Genomic DNA, 21,226 nt, shown 5'->3' with positions numbered 1-21,226 from the left:
CTGGGCCGACCATCAGGACCTACCGGAAAGAAGCCTTGGACCGACCATCAGGATCCACCTGGAAGAAGCCTACCGGCGCAATAGGCTGCAATGTAAAAAAAAAAAAAAAAAATATATATATATATATATAAATCATTGATATAAATAATAAACAAGAGTGGACCTAATACCGAGCCTTGTGGGACCCCACTCGTAACACATCCCCAGTCAGATCTTTTACCATTGATTTGCACTCTTTGCTTCCTATTGCTAAGCCATGCCTTTACCCAGTTCAAAACCTTACCCTCTACACCGTGAGCCTGTAATTTAAGCAACAGTCGTTGGTGAGGAACTTTGTCAAACGCTTTACTAAAATCAAGATAGATTACATCATAATTTTCATCTCTGTCTACCGCCTCAAATACTTTACTGTAGGACAAGAGACTAGTGAGGCATGACCTACCTTTCGTGAACCCATGCTGCGAGTCATGAATTAAGCTGTGTTTCTCTAGATGCTTCCGAATGTTCCTGGCTATTATGGACTCCAGCATCTTGCCTATAGCCGATGTTAAGCTAATTGGGCGATAGTTTGAAGCAGCCGACCTGTCCCCCTTTTTAAAAATCGGCGTCACATTAGCTACTTTCCATAAGCTGGGCACATAGCCAGTATTTACCGGCATCTTAAAGATGTCGGTTAGTGGACCACTGATTACATCACCTAATTCCTTTAATACCCTCGGAAAAGTCCCGTCAGGACCTGGCGACTTATTCCTCTTAAGTTTATCTATCTCATCCTGAACTACTTGCCTGGTAATGATTATATCCCTCAATTTATCGCCATCCCCGCCCTCGTACACCTGAACCCTTTCTGGAATAGTCGTTCGATCCTCTTGTGTGAATACTGAACGGAGGTAGTCGTTCAACAATGTGCTTATATTATTGTAATTTTCTACTAGCTCCCCTGTGTTTGTTTTCAGCGGTCCAATTTTCTCCTGTGTTTTTGTTCTCTACATCTGAAAGAAGCCCTTAGGATTACTTTTTGCCTCGTTTGCTACTTTGATCTCTAGTTCCTTTTTGCCATCCTGGTGTTTTTCTTCACTAATCTAGATAGTTCGACATACCGGCCCCTGAAATGTGTCTCACCATTCTTTATTTTCTGATAAATTCTCTTCTTTAACCCTATCTCGTGTTTTAGTCCACGAGTCATCCACTTGGGGTCATTGTTTTCTTTTCTAAGTGTTCGCTGTGGTATATGCTGTCCTTGCCCCTCTACTATTACTCTAACTAAATTATTGTAAGACATTTCTATCTGGTTCTCCTGGCTCTCTAATCCGCAGTGCTGACCCTCATGTATCCCTAAATTATCCCAGTTTATCTCTTCAAGATGTCTTCGAAGCCCCTCGTAATTTGCTCTTCTAAAATCTGGCACTAACACTGGGTTTGGTTCGCGGGTCACCGCCCAGTCTAAGCTAAAACGAACTGTTCTGTGGTCACTATTTGTATATATTTGTATATATTTGTGGTGGAAGTGGGGGAGTATCTCAGAAAATAGTTTTTTTCTGATGGAATTCAAGGTCACAGTTGCATGAATCACTTTAAAAACAGGGGGTATATGTTTCATGAAAAAATGGTGGGTGACATGAAACTTCCCAAATTTCGAAAATTCCTGGACACTCATTTTTTTTTTCATAAAGGATATGGTTCGATTACATTACAGATACATCTAGGTGAAGCTTGGTGATAACAAACGCCTAGTTTAACTATGAAGGGTTAAAAGGATACTGCTACTACAAAACTCAGTGGCTACACTGAGTTGGGTGTCGTATTCAGGGGTTCTTACCGCTGGTATTATTGCTAATAAGAAAACTTACCGGTAATGTCTCCAATAACTTGTTGGAAAGAGCCGCTGGCATACGTTATCAGTGCCAGCAGCACCTGTGTGCAGGTGGGGGATGGCGTGTGCCCTCCTCGTCCTCCTCTGTAGATAGGGCTCCAGCTCCGCTATCAGCCGAGTAAGCTCTTGTCGAGGGAGTCTGTACTGACTGATGAGCTCCGCATCACTCACGGAGAGAGGGTCAAGGTGAGCACGTATTATCCTTTCTCTCCTTAAAGCACGGTCATGCAGAACAGCGATAAGAATCTCCATCGAGGGTGCTGGCAGTGGTCTGACTGAGGATGTAAACAAACGCAATCCCTGTACCATCTCGCTTTTATGGAAGGAATTTCCCATATCACCTCTTACTTTTATTTCTTTGTCAAGAAACACTAATTATGACATATTTCATGTCAATATAAAGAAGGTTGTAAGAGTTACACCAACTCCGTAGAGGTCGTAACTTACATCCTCCTTACAACTCCTTTACAACCTCCCGGATGCTTCCTGAATTCGGCAGAGGTTGTACCTCGGCCTTCCACCGTTGTAAGGCTTACAACCTGCTTTCTGAATAAGGCCCCAGGCAGTCTACAATCGGCGGAAGGGCCGGCCAAGCTGCTCGCCCGACGAGGGCTGGCGTGTCCCTAATGGCAGTATATCTTTTTTTTTTTTAATGTTTACCTGCACGTTGGCAGGAGGGGCTATGTTGAGAGCCCGGCAGAGGAGCTAGGCGTCAGGCCATGAGGCCCTGCCTAGCTGGTCGGAGGAACGGCTGCATTTTGCACCCGTAGCCGGAGCCGAACGAGCAACTCAGCAGTCTATAAGCTGGCTCAAAGGCCAGGAGAATTGCTCGTTCGACGAGTGCAGGCGTTCCAGTGCAGGTGAAGAGATTTTGATTATAATGTTTACATGCTCGTTGGCATAAGGGGCTATGGTTAGAGCCCGGCAGAGGAGCTAGGCTTCAGGCCATGAGGCCCTGCCTAGCTGGTCGGGGGCACGGGTGCATCTTGCACCCGTAACCGGAGCCGAGCGAGCAACTCAGCAGTCTAAAAGCTGGCTCAAAGGCCAGGAGAGTTGCTCGCTCGACGAGTGTTGGCGTTCCACTGCAGTACATCTTCTTAAGATTACCCCCATAATAGGGGGACAGGGCCTTTGGCCAAAAGGCGGCCCTGTAAGGGGGGACGGGCAATTCAAGTCCCGGTGGGTGTAGGGACGCCTCCGCCGCCGCCACAGCCACGGGTAACAGCCGGCGAGCAGCGACGGAGGCACGGGGTCTCAGGGCAGGCGCCCAGTAGACACCCATAGCGGTGCACGGGCGAGCAGCCGACCGGTCGACTTGACTGCTGCGGGGGGGCCCAAAGCGAGGATAACTAGGCGGGTCAACCACGCCGCCGCAGAAGGACCCCACAGCTGCTCGCCCGACTGCAGTGCATCGGGTACGCGGCCTTTATATATTATATCCGAACATCAAGAGGCAAAAATGACTGCCTGAAACCGCTGTCCAATCAGCGACGAGCTTACATCAGCAGCTTAAAATACATTTGCAAGCTACATGTATATAATATATAACTTGAAAAAAAATAATAATAATCGTAGAGCTGTTTTCATTGGGGTCATCCATTTAAACAGTATGCATATTGTGTGATGTGTCACGCAATGATATAACGATGGAACTGGCACTGATGAATAACCGGAGGAATATCGCTTCGTAGCGTAGCCTAATACTACTCCTTTCTGAAAAAAGATTTTGATTTCAAGAATGCTGTTATTATTGTTATGCTATGAAATACGAGAATAGTAGTGGAAAATCAGTCTTCACTGCCACTGACCATTATAACAATATGTACTTCTATTAAATTTTAAAATGATAACCAAAGAACAGATGTCAATGCCATTAAGCACTATGGCAATACGTACTTCTACTAAACTCTCACCTGTATGTTATTTATACAATGTTATAACAATGGAATTGGCACTGAGGACAAGTGTTTCGTAGCGTAGCCTAATATTTCCCCTTCTACATTAAGGCTTCATATGTTAAAACCAAAATATGCTATGAATGCAATGTTCCCAGGAATGTAAAGCCATGAAATCACCCCTCCCCCCCACCCCCGCACCTGCCCAAGATATACGAAAATCATAAAAGAGATCATTTTTTGCAATGATATTTCAACGGAATATTTTCATAAGCTTCAGAAACTGACGTGTTACCAAAAAAGTCAAACAATCTGTTAGTTATAATTACCCATGTGCTTTTTTGTATTGTATATTAGTAATTGTTATACTAAAAAGAACGTATTGCAATAGATTAGCGTCATCAAATGACGCATCTATTATAAAAGTTGAATTCTAAGGAGTAAAATTTTGTTCCCTGCTTTATAATACTTGTCAACATGTTATAGTAGGATATCAATGTATTATTATTACTATTTAATATCACCATGAATTAGGCATACAATTGTCAATGGAAAAAACCCACGACAAATAGATCACGCCACCTTATAGGAATGTCGTCCGTCAGTGTTTACCGTCTCAGTTTTGTATACATCGCATTTCATAGTGCGTGGAGGTCACCTTGACGTACGTGACCAATTGTAACAATTATTTTCCAACCTGTAAATCGTCACTCCTTCACGAGAGTCCGACTGACACACAACGGAGTCGCTCTCGCTACGGCGCTTCATGTACATATAGGCTACGAATATAATTCGCCTTAAGGAAGCTGAAGTCTTAATCAACGCCCTTTAAACGCCCCCCGGCAAGCCCGTTACATTTGGTTGGCAGCGGTCACCACCGCGCCTGTGCCTTCGCTACCTCGTTCTCCTCCAAGCTCCAAGCCACGAGAACTCACCAACAAACTCCGGGGACAGGCGTAGAAGGAAGGAAGGAGTCACAAGCCAGCCGTCCGCGGCAACTCACCAGGCGCCAGCTACAAGCAACTCACCAGGCGTCGGCTACAAGCTCTATACAGGCGTCAAGCCTCAAGCCACCAACAGGCCTACGCAGCCGAAAGCGAGGGCCACAATCTACAAGCCGCTCCCCCGCCTCAAGCCAGCACTGCAAGCCACTCACAGCTCACTCGAGGCCCGCCAGCAGGAGGCACGCCCCGCTGACCTTGGAACAACCCACATGCCCCTCGCACCACAGCGGGCGGCAACACCGCCGCTGCCGGGAGCATCGGCCCAAACTTTTTCCGGCAAACAGTCAACAAGGGAACCCGAGGACATCTCCCAGTGACTGCAAGCAGTTACCACTACCGTTTCCTGCAAGGCGTCTTCTCAAGAGGTTACACACCCAAGTCGTCTTATCTGCCACCGCGGCCCATCTCTCAATATAACAAGAACGCCGCAGCCGTCCTACGTCTGGCGACAGTTTTCCCGCACCCAGTCGCGGCCGATCAAATCGCTGGGTCAGCAGTTTCCAGCAGCCATTACGAGTCCTCCGCTGCTGCCGCGGCCGAGGTTTCACGACGCGACTCCAACGACTGCACGTACCCGAGGGCGTCCCCAACCTTCGCCCTCTCCACTACATCAGCTGATTAATCTTGGTATTTGTGGATTTTCCCTTCTCGTCAAAATATGCCGGCTCGGCTTATTTCAGTTTTGTTTCGTGCAGAGGCACGACCTTTTTATTTTTGTGTTCCTAACACTGTTAATCAGTCATAATTGTGAGAGTAACGTTCATTCGCATACGATATTGATCCCTTATTATTGTTTGCGAGCGGGTTTACTGTGAGTTCCCTGATCAAAGTTAATCTTCCTCAGTGCTCCCTGCCTCCGTTTTCTCTTCGCCGCTCGAGGGAAAACGAGAGCTTCAAAGGTATACTCACTTAATTTTCTCCTACCCAAAATACCGCAGTATTTATAGAGCTATTTTTTTTAATATACCCATAACATTATGACATTCCATTATAACCTTAACTTATATTACGTCTACCTGGCACCCTGCTAGCCATTCTTTCTTGTTTTTTTTTTTTTAGGTTTTCGGCGCAAACTATTAATTCATACACGTTCCGTTTATTGGTTAATATTTACAGCTATCAAATATGCGCCTATATTGTAACTGATTTACACCATAGTATGAACAAAGACACTCTCGCTAAACTCGGCGACACCTTTAAACAGTTGGCTCGTCCTTCAAGGGAGGAGGAATTGGAGCACGGTGCGGACACCGATGATTTAAATGTTGTAAACTTGCGATCGGGTACTACTTACTCTTCCCTCCCAAGGGAAAGCGCCCCTTCACCGCCGGGTTCGTCTGAATACTTAACCCCCACTCAGCCGATCAAAATGCCTGACGATCCACCTCCCCCCCCTCCTGCAGGGGCCCCACCCCACTTCCCCCTTCCCCCGATTCGGGTCATTCCAACTCACGCCAGTATTCGGCAATTCTCGGGCGGCGAGACCGTTCCTAGATCTGTGTGACTCTGCCATCGTAAATTCCTCCATTACGGAAGATCATGATAAAATCGCTTTCATTCGGTCACAGTTACTTCCAGGCTCTCGGGCACTGAATTTGATGCAGTCCTCAGCGTTCGCTTCGGGGGACATTGGAGTAAACTATGAGGTTTTTAAAAGGAATTTCATGAAAATCTTCGGGGGCGGGAGTAAACCAAGCATCGTTAGACAGATGGCACACACGGTTGAGTTCCTCCAAAAAAATTCCTCAACAAAGCCGATTTGGGACGCCATGATTGAGGCAAATCAGCTGGCGGTTGACTGTGTCAAGAGCCTAGAAGACACGTTCTGGCTTCCAGGGGGTTGTATGCAAAAGCACCAGGTGAAAACAGCTTTCGAGTTCTTTTTTTACTTATTTCATATTTCAGAGACGAACTGCCGTTCTGCCCTTCTTTTGGCCTTCAAACCGAGCGGGAAGTTGGTTGACTTCGTCTCAGAGTTAGAAGTCAAGGTTCAAGAACACCCTCACCATCAACCCCTCGCAACAGCCGCAGCATTGCAGGCACAAAGTAAGGCATCTCTCACCTGTAGTTTTTGCAAACAATCAGGACATTCTGAACATACTTGCTTCGCGAAACGTAGGGAATCAACACATTCAAGACAGGGCTCAGATAGGAGATCAGGAGGTTACAGTGGCGGGCATTATTCATCACACAGGAACCCTAGGCCAAACCATCAGCGGAAGGCTGCCTTTTGCCTTGTCCACGGGAATTGTTTTCATGATTCAGACAGTTGTTCTGCAATACAAAAGGCCAAGGAGGAACAGAAGTACAAGTCCTCGGCGGACAGTAAACCACACTCCTCTTCTCAGAATAAAAAAGACATGACTTCGTGACAGCCCCAAGGCGTACATCCAAGTGTCCCTTAAGGACAATACTAATTGGGAGCAACTTGACTCCGTCATTGCCGCCTTGGGCCGGACAAGCAAAATTGCCCTCCCTTGCAAGGTGGGCAAAATTTCACTCACATTACCGGTAGACACAGGTGTGACAGTCAATGTCATCTCAGACTCCGCTTACAGGTCACTGACACGACAGGCGAGTGGGGAAAATTGGCCGCTCCAAGAGAACGACCTGAATGTGGTAGGCGTGACGGGCACCACTTTGGGAATCCTTGGGCGAGTACCACTAACAGTCAGCTTACATGAAAAAGTATGTCCCTTTCGAGATTTCTTTTATGTCTCTAGCAGGTTTGCCTTACCTGTGGATGGGATCTTAGGATTAAACGCCATGAAAGACCTGCACATAACCATAAACCCTGAAAGCAACGCGATCGTGTATCAAGGCCAACGCATACAGGGGATGGTAAATTCAATGCCTCTGTCACCTGTAATCCCACCCTCAGAGGGGGAAAATGACCAACCCACCACAGACTCAGGGACTGCCACCGCCCAAGTGTCACCTCTTACGGTCAAACCACACGAAAACATTGCAGACTTGTGGCGGACAGTAACGGCAGTCGTAGAAAGTCCTCAAATAGTTCCAGATCTTGCTGCAAAACTTGTTAAAATCCGTTTGCCTAGCGCCCCTCCAACGGGCAGTTATGTGTGTATCGACGGAGCTCCTCACATACACCGCGTGACGGTGGAGGTAACTCTCGCGACAGTCAAGGAGGGAGGTTTTGCAGAGGCATTGGTAATAAACACGTCTGGATCTCCTGTATCCTTAAAACACGGTGCTAGTTATGCCAGTGTCTAGTGTATGGGAGAAATGTCGCCCCGGAACCAGCTGAATACCCTTCAGCCCAAGTCTCAGGCATAACCTCGGCTTGTCAGGCTTCTCCCGAACAAGGCACAGCTAATTTAGAGGCATTCCTAAAAGTTGCACACTATTCCGAAATTAAGCCAACCTTAGTCCAGCTACTGGAACATTATAGGGGGGCGCTTGCTCTAATAGGCGAGCCGCTTGGAGTTACGCAGTGTGCTGAACACCACATTAAGTTAAAACTAAATACAAATCCTGTATATATCAATGCGTACAAGCTCCCCCACAGTCAGAGGGAGGTCGTGCAACAACTTATCTCTGAAATGTTAGAACAAGTTGTCATCAAAGAATCAAGTTCCCCGTGGAATTCACCCTTGTTTCTGGTTCCAAAGAAAGACGGTTCTTATCGTCCTGTGATTGATTTCCGGCGTGTGAACACTGCGACCGTGGATGATCATTTTCCGCTTCCCGTTCTTAGAGATCTTCTGATGTGTCTCGGTAGAGGAAATAAAGTATTTACGAGTCTTGATCTGGTCAGTGGCTAATGGCAACTGCCCATGGCCCCCGAGTCACGTGAAATAACGGCTTTTAGCACGCCTCATGGCCACTATGAGTGGACGAGGATGCCGTTCGGGCTCAAAGGAACTCCCTTGACCTTCCAAAGGACAATGAACAGTATTTTTGGTGACTTGCTGGGCAACTCTGTCTATATGTATTTAGACGACATCATCATAGCAGGTAAAGACGTGCATGCACACATGGAAACACTAAAAGCAGTCCTACATAGACTTCAAGAGGTCGGATTAAAGCTCAAAATCACCAAGTGTGAATTCTTAAGGCCTCGGATCAAGTTCTTGGGGCATGTCATGGACGAATTCGGCATCCACACAGTGGACGACAAAATAAAAGCTGTTGCCGAGTTCCCTCAGCCAACGTCTGCGGACAAGGTACGGTCTTTCTTGGGTGTCGCAGGTTATTACAGGCCTTTCATAAAGGACTTCGCAGCACGCGCGAGTCCCCTAACCCATCTATTAAAGAAAGACGTACCATTCCAGTGGCTTCCAGCTCAACAAACGAGCTTTGAGGATTTAAAGAAAGCGCTTACACAGGCTCCGGTCCTTGTCTTTCCGGATTTCAAGGACCCCTTTCAGCTTTGTACCGACGCTTCGACTAGTGGACTAGGAGCCGCTCTGATGCAAACAGATAAGTACGGCAAAAAGCATGTGATAGCGTTCGCCAGTCGAGTACTAACTGCTCCGGAAAAGAACTTTTCTGCTACCCACCTAGAGGCTCTTGCCATTGTGTGGGCTCTGAAGCATTTTCGTGACATAGTGATGGGGTACATAATTGTGGTGTATACGGACCACGCGGCCATAACTGATCTTTTCAAGGGAAAAAACCTACACGGTCGTCTGGCAAGATGATTCTTAATGATCCAAGCATACAATCCGGAGATAAAATATATCACCGGGAAAACAAATGTGGTCGCAGATGCCTTATCTCGGAATATTCCGATAGGCGCGATTACCACCCCAGAGGTCATCCACAGCTTCACTTCACCTGAGCTACACACTGCTCAGCGAGACCACCCTGTGTGGAAGAGGTTAATTTACGCCCTCGAGTCGGGAGACGAAACAAACCTTCCTGAATTGCCAGTTCCCTTTTCACAATTCTTCCTATCAGAGGCCAACCAAACCGGTACCTATAGACCAACTGGTCATCCCAGACAAATACGTCCCCGTGACGCTTAAGCTGGTCCATAACACACCCATTGCGGGTCACCCAGGAAGAGACAAGACGCTATCTGTCACCAGACGAGAATTCTACTGGCCCACATTACGGGTTGATGTAGAAAAACATGTCGCACATTGCGTCGTTTGTGCTAAGCACAAGGGGTCCGTAAAAGGGCCAGCACCTACGTTGCAATACCCAGTTCCAGAGGCGCCATGGGATGTTGTTAATATAGACTTATTACAGCTCCCCCAGAGCCAACATGGTTCGCGCTACTTATTGGTGTGCGTCGACCAGTTCTCTAGGTTTCTAGTTCTAGCGCCTCTCAAGGACAAGACAGCCTCACGCGTGGCCCATGCCCTCGTGACTCACGTGTTGTGTCCACATTCGTCTCCTCGAATTCTTTTGAGTGACAATGGCACCGAGTTTAGGAACTCAGTATTGAGCGAAATAAGCGCTCAGTTTAACATCACGCAATCCTTCATCACAGCTTACCACCCAGCTGCTAATGGGTTGGCGGAGAGGGCTAATAGGAAAATCTTACAGGTCCTCAGGCCTATCGTGAACGATCTCCACGATAACTGGGAGGATTGGCTATCGCATATAGCCGCTTCCATAAATACGTCGGTAAACGACTCTACGGGGAAGTCTCCCTACTGCATCTTATATGGGGTGGAGAAACGTCTTCCGTACGACTTCCTAACAATCCCTCAACAACCTCTCTACAACATTGATAGGTACGCACAACAGCAGATGCATATGTTTTCTAAGATACACTCCGATGTTAGTTGTACGTTAAAAGTTACAAAGGTTGAAATGATGTCAAAACAACACAGACAGGCCGTCCTGGTGAAATTAATAGAGGGTGACACAGTCATGATTAAGCAAGCGGAAATGAGTTCGAAACTGGGGGCTAAATTTGTGGGTCCTTACCGTGTTGTTCGTAATTTCAGGTGAAATCGGTTCGAGGTTCTCGAGTCGAATAGTGGAGTCAGTCTAGAAGTTCACAGTGATCGTCTGAAAGTAATTCCCTCACCTTTGGACCTTGATATTGGTAATTCCCCCTCAGAGTCAAATGTTCAACAAGATAATCCCAACACCCATAGCTATAACTTGAGACCACGGGTTTAAATACCTCATTCCCACCACTTTCATATCATGATGTTGCGTTTTCTGATCATCTTGTTGTCCCTCGGCTCCCTGCTTGCAACGACACCCATCCACCTGAAGCCTGGTGCCCTCACGGCACACATAGGAGAGGTCTTCCTCATAGAAGATGTGCTCCTCGTAAAATATCCATATACTTCCTTGACCAACACCACTGACACAATCAGGATAGTCTCAGAAAAACTACTCGGCATGGCAGACGCCATACGGGCTACCAAGACTAGGGAATCAAAGGCACCTTCTAGTACCAACTCTCTGAATCTTTTTCAACTACTGGAGGATAGGATTCTGTTCCTACGGGGAAAAGTTGATGAGGTAGACATGGATTATAATTTTCACTCAGTTCACTCTCTGGTAAAAAGGGGGTTGCTCAACATCGTTGGGTCCGCCTCAAAGTTCCTCTTCGGTACGGCAACCGACGAGGACGTACGCGATTTGCGGGACCACTACGCTCATGTACTTTCCTTTGCTGCCCGAAATCGCAGGGTGATCAACGCCAGTTGTAGAAAACTTGCGCGGTTGCGTTCTAACATTGAGGAACTGCTGGAGCAGACAAATAAGTTGGTAGAGGTTATCAACATAGTTGTCAAATAGATCGACCAGGTGAATCAGTTTCTCCTCCTAGATCCGGCCTTGCATGTACTGGACAACGTCATTAACTCTGTCGCAACGGCAAATCAGCAGGTTATTAGCAACATGGTTGATGCAGCGCACGGTAGAGTCACACCTGCCTTGTTCCCTCTACATGATTTGAGAACGACTGTCCATATCGGGTATCAAAATTATAGCCTCACACCTTTATTCAACCCAGACATGAGTCAATATTTTTACCCCTTGATTGAGTCCAGCCTCACCCCCGATGCCATAATCATTCATGTTCCATTTCAGACGGCGAACGTGTTTGAGGCACACGAAATTGTCCCGTTCCCTTTTTCAGCTAAGGACAGTGTGTTAGCCCTGGACACGTCCACGTCTCTTGTTCTAATCGCGAAGGATTTCGCTCTGTATTCAATGGGTAGCTACTCACTCTTGCAATATTGCAAGGAGACGGTCTTCGGGCGATTATATTGCTCTGCGTCTCTCTTTGCCTTCCTACCAGTTCGGGGAGGGGTATGCGAGATCGCCCTCACCCGCGTGAACGCGTCTGACGCTCTTTCCCTGTGCCCTTACAAGCAGCTACCACCAACACCTGTTTTCCATAGGAACTTTCAGGGTCTGCATTATTTCTATTTCCCTCAGTCCTTCTATGTCTCAGTTATCTGCCCAGAGGGTACCACTTATCAACGGGTTACTGGTTACTATGCCATAGCGGAAGCATGCTATATCCGCTCCACTAACATAACAACGTACCCGTCCCGGATCCGTCTGGTTTTCACGGCCAATATTTCCCATCGAGTGTTTCCTCTACGGTCTCTCGATAACATTCACTTCTCCAGCATCTCTTATGTGACTAATTCCCTTAATTCATTGTCTTTCGCAAACAAAACGGAGTTTGCGGAAACCCTGGAGGAAACGCTGCCTGAATTCCTGCATCTCCCCTACCTGTACCCTGGATTTTTTGTACCAATGTTTCTGATGTTCGTCAGTCTCGTCGTCATGTGCTACCTTATTAGGAGGAACTCTGTCCTGCACGATTATTTGGTTGTGCAGACACGGCGACTGGATGCAGGAAGACCACTGGCAAGGTAGTTTTTCCTTTTCTCTGGCAAGTCAGCGGACAGAAACCTGGCATTCCCCTGCTCCTATACTTAACATTGTACTATGTTTCACTATTGTATGTTTCACTACTGTATTTTTTTTTAGGAGCTAGATGAACGTGTCATTGTCTGTAACTATGCCAGTTGATAGCTTTTCTACGTGTCCTTATATTTATCTTTTGAGAGATTTCTTATGTTTCATGTCACACACGTTGTGTTTTACCTCTCACTATTTATATTATAACTCCACATATGTTCTTACATAGCCAGTGTTTTATTGTAATTGTATCATAGGCAGTCTGCTTGACAAACTGCTATTTAGATTTTTATATATCGCGAGGTCGCGATCACTGGTAGGTGACCGAGCAGTGTTATAGTAGGATATCAATGTATTATTATTATTATTTAATATCACCACGAATTAGGCATACAATTGTCAATGGAAAAAAACCACGACAGATAGATCACGCCACCTTATAGGAATGTCGTCCGTCAGTGTTTACCGTCTCAGTTTTGTATACATCGCATTTCATAGTGCGTGGAGGTCACCATGACGTACGTGACCAATTGTAACAATTATTTTGCAACCTGTAAATCGTCACTCCTTCACGAGAGTCCGAATGACACACAACGGAGTCGCTCTCGCTACGACGCTTCTTGTACATATAGGCCACGGATATAATTCGCTTTAAGGAAGCTGAAGTCTTAATCAACGCCCTTTAAACGCCCCCGGCAAGCCCGTTACAAACAACGAAAAGAACGATATGCTAGTGGTTCAGAGAACAGAATATAACTTCTCATTTGATAACGCTCATTAAGTGCGATACGATTTTTTTTTTCGTGTGTGTATTGATTAAATGACTTCGTTGATGAAAAGTATTCCAAAGATTATTCTATTCCTCTTCAATAAAGTGATGTCCGCTATTCTCGTCTTTTAATCAATATGAATAAGGAATCATCTCAACGTTTGACATATTAGCTGTTTTATGAACGTGAAAATGAAAATTCATGAAAATCCAATTCATTTTGTTTTTTCAACCTTTTTGAAATACTTAATGTGAGAGCCGACAGCATCTAAGAATAAGAGCCTAATTATGCAACATAAAACATGTATCATTTAACAAATATCAAGTATACTAAGCAAAGAACACTATCAACACAATAGCAACAAACACTGGCCTCTCACTGTTTCATGAAACAAATAACTGATATCTCAAGCAATTTACTATGTCAACAATAGCAACAAACACTAGCCTCTCACTGTTTCATGAAACAAATAACTGATATCTCAAGCAAATTACTATGTCAACAATAGCAACAAATAGTATTGCCTATCACTGCCCACTATACATATAACAGCATCAATAGCAGCTGTCTCCATCATATTTCCCATTCCTGTTAGCAGGGAAGGGGAGGGTGGGCTGGGTGGCAGGGAGGCAGCCAGGTAAATGTGTACAGGTAAAGGTAGCGTAATTGGCAGCATAAAACAATGAGCATGGATGTGCTATCAGTTAGATAAGTATCAAGGCACCTCTCCATTCGAATTTGATCTCTTGTGGACACAACTCAATTTGCTTATGCAAGAGCAGCGCTATGCGAGCTTTTTGTTTTCCTTTATGTTTCCCTTGCTATAAAAAAAAAATAATAATGATCATAAAAGAAATGGATTTTAGAAATAATTATGAGAAGAGTAGTACTTCATTATTTAGTAGTTAGTGGTTAGTATAAGATTACATGCATGTAATGTCACCTGTTGCAGATTGAAGGTGTGTCTGCGGCTGACGCAGGCATCTACCAGTGCCACGTTCCCGTCAGCTTGGAAGAGGAGGAGCTCAAGGTGGAAGCCGCCCAGCCAGTTGTGGTAAGATTTTAATGTTGGATCATTTTCTTAAGAGGTGGACGAATGTGAGTGTTTCTTTCCAGGAATAGATCGGTAATGCCTTTATTTTTATCTGGGAAGCCTGGAAAGGGTTGAGAACTTGAGAGATATAGCAAAGTTAAGGTTCAAATGCAAAAAGAAAAGTTTTAGTTGGTTCATATCTGCCATATGCCATCAGATCAATATCATGGCTTCATAGCTTGGCACTTAAAAAAAAGAGGACTTGGATATACAATAACGTAAAGGTTTAAATGCAAAAATAGACTTGCCTACATTATTAGTTTCATACCTTATCAAAGCCTTCATGCCAATATGAATCATGCCTATATATCTTAGAAACTTGAACAAATTACTCATAAATATAAGACCAAAAAAGTTTAATTCAGTTCGAAAACAGATTAGCCTACATTATAATGTTATTGTTTCATACCTCGAAGCCTTCAGGTCAATATCATATCTTGAAAACTCGACAAAAAACTAAGAAATAAAAAAAAAAGTTTATATGCAAAAATAGCCTAGCCTACATTACATGTATTTTTTTTCACATTTCGTCAAAGCCTTCAGGTCAACATGAATCATTTCTGTATAGCTTGGAAACTCTAAAAAGGACCAATGGCCTCTTTCACAGTTCGCCATGATGTGTTAGTAAACCTGCAAATCAACACCAAAGACTTAGAAATTTCACTGCGTAGTGTTTTGTGTTCATGCATAGGTTAATACTGATGGACTGTGGATTGGCTCTAGAAATATAAACAACTGAATTTTTTTTTAGAGCAAAATAGCCTACCGTACAGTCGTGGGACACAAGTGTTGACACAGTTTCAAAAGGTTTCGGACGCCGCTAGCGAAAGACGGCAACTATCCAGCAGAGCTGGACGACGCGGTTCGAATCCCCACGCTACCACTCGGATGGCTTAAATGCTGTCCTGAAGACCACCCATCAACCCCGGACTAGAGGAAGCCGTCCAAGCGAATCAAGAACGAGTTCTGGAAGAAGCCTTGGGCCGACCATCAGGCTCCACCAGGAAGATGCGCAACAGGCAACGACGGAAAAATGTGTGTGTGTGTGTGTGTGTGTGTGTGTGTGTGTGTGTGAGAGATTGCCAAAAAAGGCGCCAGGGGTATATTTTTACGAATATTTTTTAAACTGACTAAATTAGTTTTCTCGCTCAACACATGGGGGGGATGCTATAGTACTACCAGTAATGAAGCATAATCGGTAAAATAAAAAATAGGGTCCCTTTAAGAGATTTTAAATGCCCGCGCTGTTACGCTATAGCGCTGCCACATGGTATTTCAAGGGCTTGTACGCGTAAACATTCATTAGAAAGTATATTTCTGTAAGTTTTGTCATCCATCATCCTCTATCCACTCGTGACGGCTGCCGAATGTGAAATGCGTACTCTGCTGCTCAGTTCTCCCACAGACGTTGACTGGGAGGACATTGAAAAATTATAATCCAAAAACGTCTTTATAAAAGTCTTCTGGAACAAAATGAAGACCCAGGAAACACGCAAGAAAGCAACGCAAAAAGCAAGAGTCACGACTCTATCTTCACACCAACCGCACCGCGACCACCACCACCACCACCTTCTGAATAGAAATGGCAAAACACATGAAATGGAAAAAAAAAAATCTCGAAAATGTGTTTTACACTTCAAAAAATTCAGAAAATCAACAGTCTGATAGTCTGTTGATTTTGTACATTTTAAAAAGGTAAAATGAAATTATTTTTCGAAGCCGAAACAGAAAATCTAAAATTTACAAATAGGGTTTTTTTTTAAACAAATAGAAGATTTTATGCTCTGTTTGAGTTTCCTACACATTCACCCAATTTTCACGAAATTCACAGACAACAAACAACATATTAAAATTTCAAAGACATTGACGACAGGGATTTTTCTTACGAAACTGTGAGCATCAACTGCACGACGATTATGTTTCTTTAACCTGAGAACGTTGGGAGACCCTTTTCAGGGCTTTCAGTGTCGGGGGGGTGTGGTACAGTGGACCTAAAGGGCTCTCCATAAAATGAATGTCCGAGGTCATTGTGGTAGGTGAGTGATCTTGAGGTGGGCTTTTTTATCGAAGGTGGATGTACATTCCTGTTCTTTTCTTAGTCTCAAAATGCAGTGTAATTTTGTCGTTTCCACCTTCTCGGCTTTCCCATAGCCGAAGCCCACGGGTTAAAAATCTGTCATGAATGCTCTTGTTTCCACTAGTCCACGCTCTGTAATAAGATTTTCTGCATTCCATAAGCTAAATACTTGCTTGGCTTTGGTCGTTAGTGTGCATTCTAGAGAGAGAGAGAGAGAGAGAGAGAGAGAGAGAGAGAGAGAGAGAGAGAGAATTAATTTCTCTCTGCAAATTTGCTCAAAATAATAGCCTAGTTTTCTTAAATGCATAATAATAACTTAATATTCGTAAATGCAAAATAATAGCTTTGTAATTCAATTCAATGCATAATAGCCTACTAGTTTCCTAAATGCACCGGCTGGCATGGACGATGATGTCATTGCATAACATTGCCAAGCGAGAGAGGTGGTCGTAAAAGATGCAAGAAGTTATGAGATGTCTAAGAGCGTTATTGTAAGTTGTGAATTTATCGTACGAAATAAAAATAAAAAATGAGCAAGATGTAAGAAGGAGGAGGAGAGGGGGGCAGGAGGGGAAAAAGATGATGATGATGATGAGGAGGAGGAGGAGGAGGAGGCGAAATAAGAAAAGATACATACATAGGAAGAACAGACACAAGAAGACCTATCGGTCTATGGCGAGGGTGTCTGTTTACTACCGCTACTACTAGTAATCTACGTGTGGTAAGACAGGACAGAAAAGATGAAGGCTCCTCCCCACCCACCTCTCCCTCCGGCAACGTGCCGGCAGGAAATAGTTAGAAGAGAACACCATGTACCTTTAAGGAAGAAAGGGCCATGGAAATTTTACAGTAAAGAGAGAAATAAGAGGAAATTACTACCCTTAACTTACACTACTGGTAACCTAAGCTGAGGGGGAAAATGACTTCATTACATAAGAACATAAGAACATAAAAATACAGGGAGACTGGTAGAGGACGAGTGGCGTACACAGAGCAGCCCCAGAATCCCCCCTAATACTCACGATGGGTGAGGTGTAGTTTCAGGGGCACAGGTGGAGGCTTGATCCTCGTTTTACCGGCGGTACTAGGCACGCACCAGTAATCTGTCACCTTACTGCACCCACACCTCACTCCACCTGTCATGCGGACATTAACTGTTGCTTTACTCTATTGTTAACTTACGCTACTTGCAATCTAGGTTGTGGGGGAGAATAATATGAATTTAGGTTGACGTCTTGCTGCAATCTGTCTGAAAACATACGAAGAAGGGTCAGTATAATCGTATGTCCCTGAAGTGCTTATCCAAAGAAGACTTAAAGCTATTGATACTCTGTGCGTTAACTACTGACGGTGGGAGTCTATTCCAGTGATCGACGACTCTGTTATTGAAAAAACTTATGCGCACCAATGTGTTACATCCGTTTCCCTTTAACTTCATACCGTTGCTGCGTGTTCTTGTGTTGGTATCTCTCTGAAATAGACTATCTGGGTTAATGTCGAATACATTAAGGATTTTGAACACTTCAATTAAGTCCCCTCTTATCCTTCGCTTTTTTAGGGAAAACATATCTAAACGTTTTAAACGCTCGTCATATGGCAAGTTTCGGAGCGCTGGAATTTGTTTGGTTGCTCGTCGCTGTATCTTTTCTAGCAAAACTTGATCTTTGATATAGTTAGGTGACCAGAACTGAACGGCGTATTCTAGGTGTGGTCTTACAAATGCTAAATATAATCTCTTCATAAGTTTGGGTGATTTATAATCAAAGTTTCTTGAGATTAATCCCAACATCATATTGGATTTTTTACTCGCTGCAGAACATTGATCGCTCATTTTAAGAGTGTTACTGATAATGACACCAAAATCTTTTTCTTGTTTTACTTCGCTGAGCTCATGTCCTTGAATCTGATATTTAAAGTTAGGATTTTTTTCACCTATGTGCATTACTTTACATTTATCTACGTTAAAACTCATTTGCCATTTTTTGCTCCAGTCGGCAAGTCTTATTAAGTCTGATTGAATGTTCTCGCAACTTTGACTGTTCATTACCGTACCTCCTAATTTGGTGTCGTCGGCGAATTTGGCTACTTTTGATAGGATATCAGTTGTAAGTCATTCACGTAAATTATGAATAGTGGTGGCCCCAGGACCGAACCTTGGGGAACGCCACTGGTGACGGGTTGCCAATCCGATGCTTCACCATTAAGAACTACACGTTGTTCTCTGTCGGTGAGCCAGTCATGAATCCATGCACATAGATGGTCGTTAATACCGTGGGAATGCAGTATTGAAATAAGCCTAACGTGAGGAACTTTATCAAACGCTTTCTAAAAATCTAGGTAAATTACGTCATATGGGCTTCGGGCGTCCCAACATGTATAAACATCGTTGGAAAAGGTTAATAGGTTGGTGGGGAAGACCGATTACTACGAAATCCATGCTGACTATCAGTTATCAATTCATTTGTTTCAAGGAAAGTGATCATTTTATCCCTGATTATTTTTTCGGATAGTTTAATTAGGACAGACGTAAGGCTGCTAGGACAATAATTTCTCGCTTGTTCTCTGTCTCCTATTTTTTAAAGATCGGGGTAATATTGGCCTTTTTCCACTCAAGAGGCACACTGGCCTGTGCTAATGACTTGTTGAATATTAATGTTATGGGTAATTCTAGCTGTTGGATACATTCTCTTAACACATGAGGAGATAAATTATCGGGGCCCGGAGATTTATTTGGATCTATTATCTGCACGCACTTCGCTGATATCAGTTTCGGTCAATGCAAGCTTATGTTCTTCAGGGCCTTGAAAATTTTTCTTCGGGGCTGGAATCGATGTCATGTTCTCTTCTGTAAATGCGCTACTAAAGGTTGAATTTAGGACCGACGCCATGCTTTTATCACTAATCGTATTGCTACTTGACCTGGTAGCTGCGGGGATTATGTTTCTTAAAGGCCCCTCTAAGCGAGAAAAATGATAAAAAAATCATCACTTACGCAAACCATTTCATAATATATATATATATATATATATATATATATATATATATATATATATATATATATATATATATATATATATATATATATATATATATATATATATATATATATATATATATATATATATATATATATATATATATATATATACGCATTTGTGATCAGTTTATGCATCATCTATTTTGGGGGGTCTATATCATGGCAAAAATGTGGCCCGTCGCTGGTACACGGTAAAGCCACAAATTTGTCCCATCGCTGCTACCGGGTTGATAGTAGTGGGCCGATATTATTTTTAACAGTTTTTTTGTTTCTTATGTAACTGGAAAATAACCTGGGAGGCGAGCACAAAGGAACACAAAGGAAGAACAAACAACAACAGACCTGCTGGTCCTTACGAGGCTGGTTGTGACAAGCTACACTAACTATCTAATCAAAGGTGGAAGATGAAGAACAGCAGGGGCGAAGGCTCCTCCCCACCCCCCCATCCCTCCAGCCAAAGCTGGCAGGAAAGGAAAAAGAACCATGCAGCATGGAAAAACTGCATGGAATTTATGTAGGAAAGAGGAAAGAACTACCATTACTGCTACCACCAATCGGGCGATAAAAACGGACAAGGACACCAGTATTCGAAAGAATTTAACGTTATTATGACAATGAGTAATATCTAAGTTGCTGGTTGGATTCAAAATACTTGTCTAATCTATTCTTGAAGGCCGTAACTGTTGTACTTTCAACGACATCACAGGGTAGAGAGTTCCAAACATTAACAACTCGATTGAAGAAGTATTTAGCTTCGTGCGACGAGAATCTTCTACCACTTATCTTCAAGTTGTGATTTCTTCTTGTTATATTTGATCGATCAATTGTAAAGTAATCTTCCGCATTAATATCATTGAATCCTTTAAACATTTTAAACACTTCTATTAGATCGCCTCGCATTCTTCGTTTTGACAGGCTGAATAAATTTACTTCTTTAAGCCTTTGTTCATATGATAAATTTCTCAACCTAGGAATCATCTTTGTTACTCTTCGTTGGACCCGTTCCAACTTTTCTGTCTTTTCTGTAATAGGGAGACCAAAACTGTACACAGTACTCTAGACGGGGTCGAACCAACGAATTATACAATTTCAATTTTACTTTTTCCGATTTATTATTAAAGACTCGTCCGATGAAGCCAACCAATTTGTTTGCAGTTTTAACTACCTCTGAACAATGCTGACCGGGCTTTAAATCGCTTGAAATAGTGATACCAAGATCCTTTTCTTTACTTACTGCAGAAAGTTGTTGGCCATTCATTTCGTACCGAGGGAAGGAGGGGAAGAGGAGAAGGAGGCGAAGGAAGAAGGGGAGAGGGGGAGGAGGAGGAGGAGTATATGGATTAGGAGGAGGAGGAGGAGGAGGAGGCAGATGGTGTTGCGCATTCCAGATAATCGTGACGTCATGTTTGTGTATGGGAGAACCCGTTGATGGACAAGTGCTTGACAAATGGAATGTGTGTGTGTGTGTGTGTGTGTGTGTGTGTGTGTGTGTGTGTGTGTGTGTGTGTGTGTGTGTGTGTGCGCCCTTTGAACAAAATGAATGTCAAAAATGCTCGAATAAGTGCAAGGAACAGGATTGAAAATAATTGATTCCAAGAGAGTAGT

This window comes from Eriocheir sinensis, unplaced genomic scaffold (assembly GCF_024679095.1).
Source record: "Eriocheir sinensis breed Jianghai 21 unplaced genomic scaffold, ASM2467909v1 Scaffold1528, whole genome shotgun sequence".
NCBI lineage: Eukaryota > Metazoa > Arthropoda > Malacostraca > Decapoda > Varunidae > Eriocheir > Eriocheir sinensis.
The sequence above is the reverse complement of the archived record's forward strand: the minus strand, read 5'-3'. Positions refer to the sequence as shown.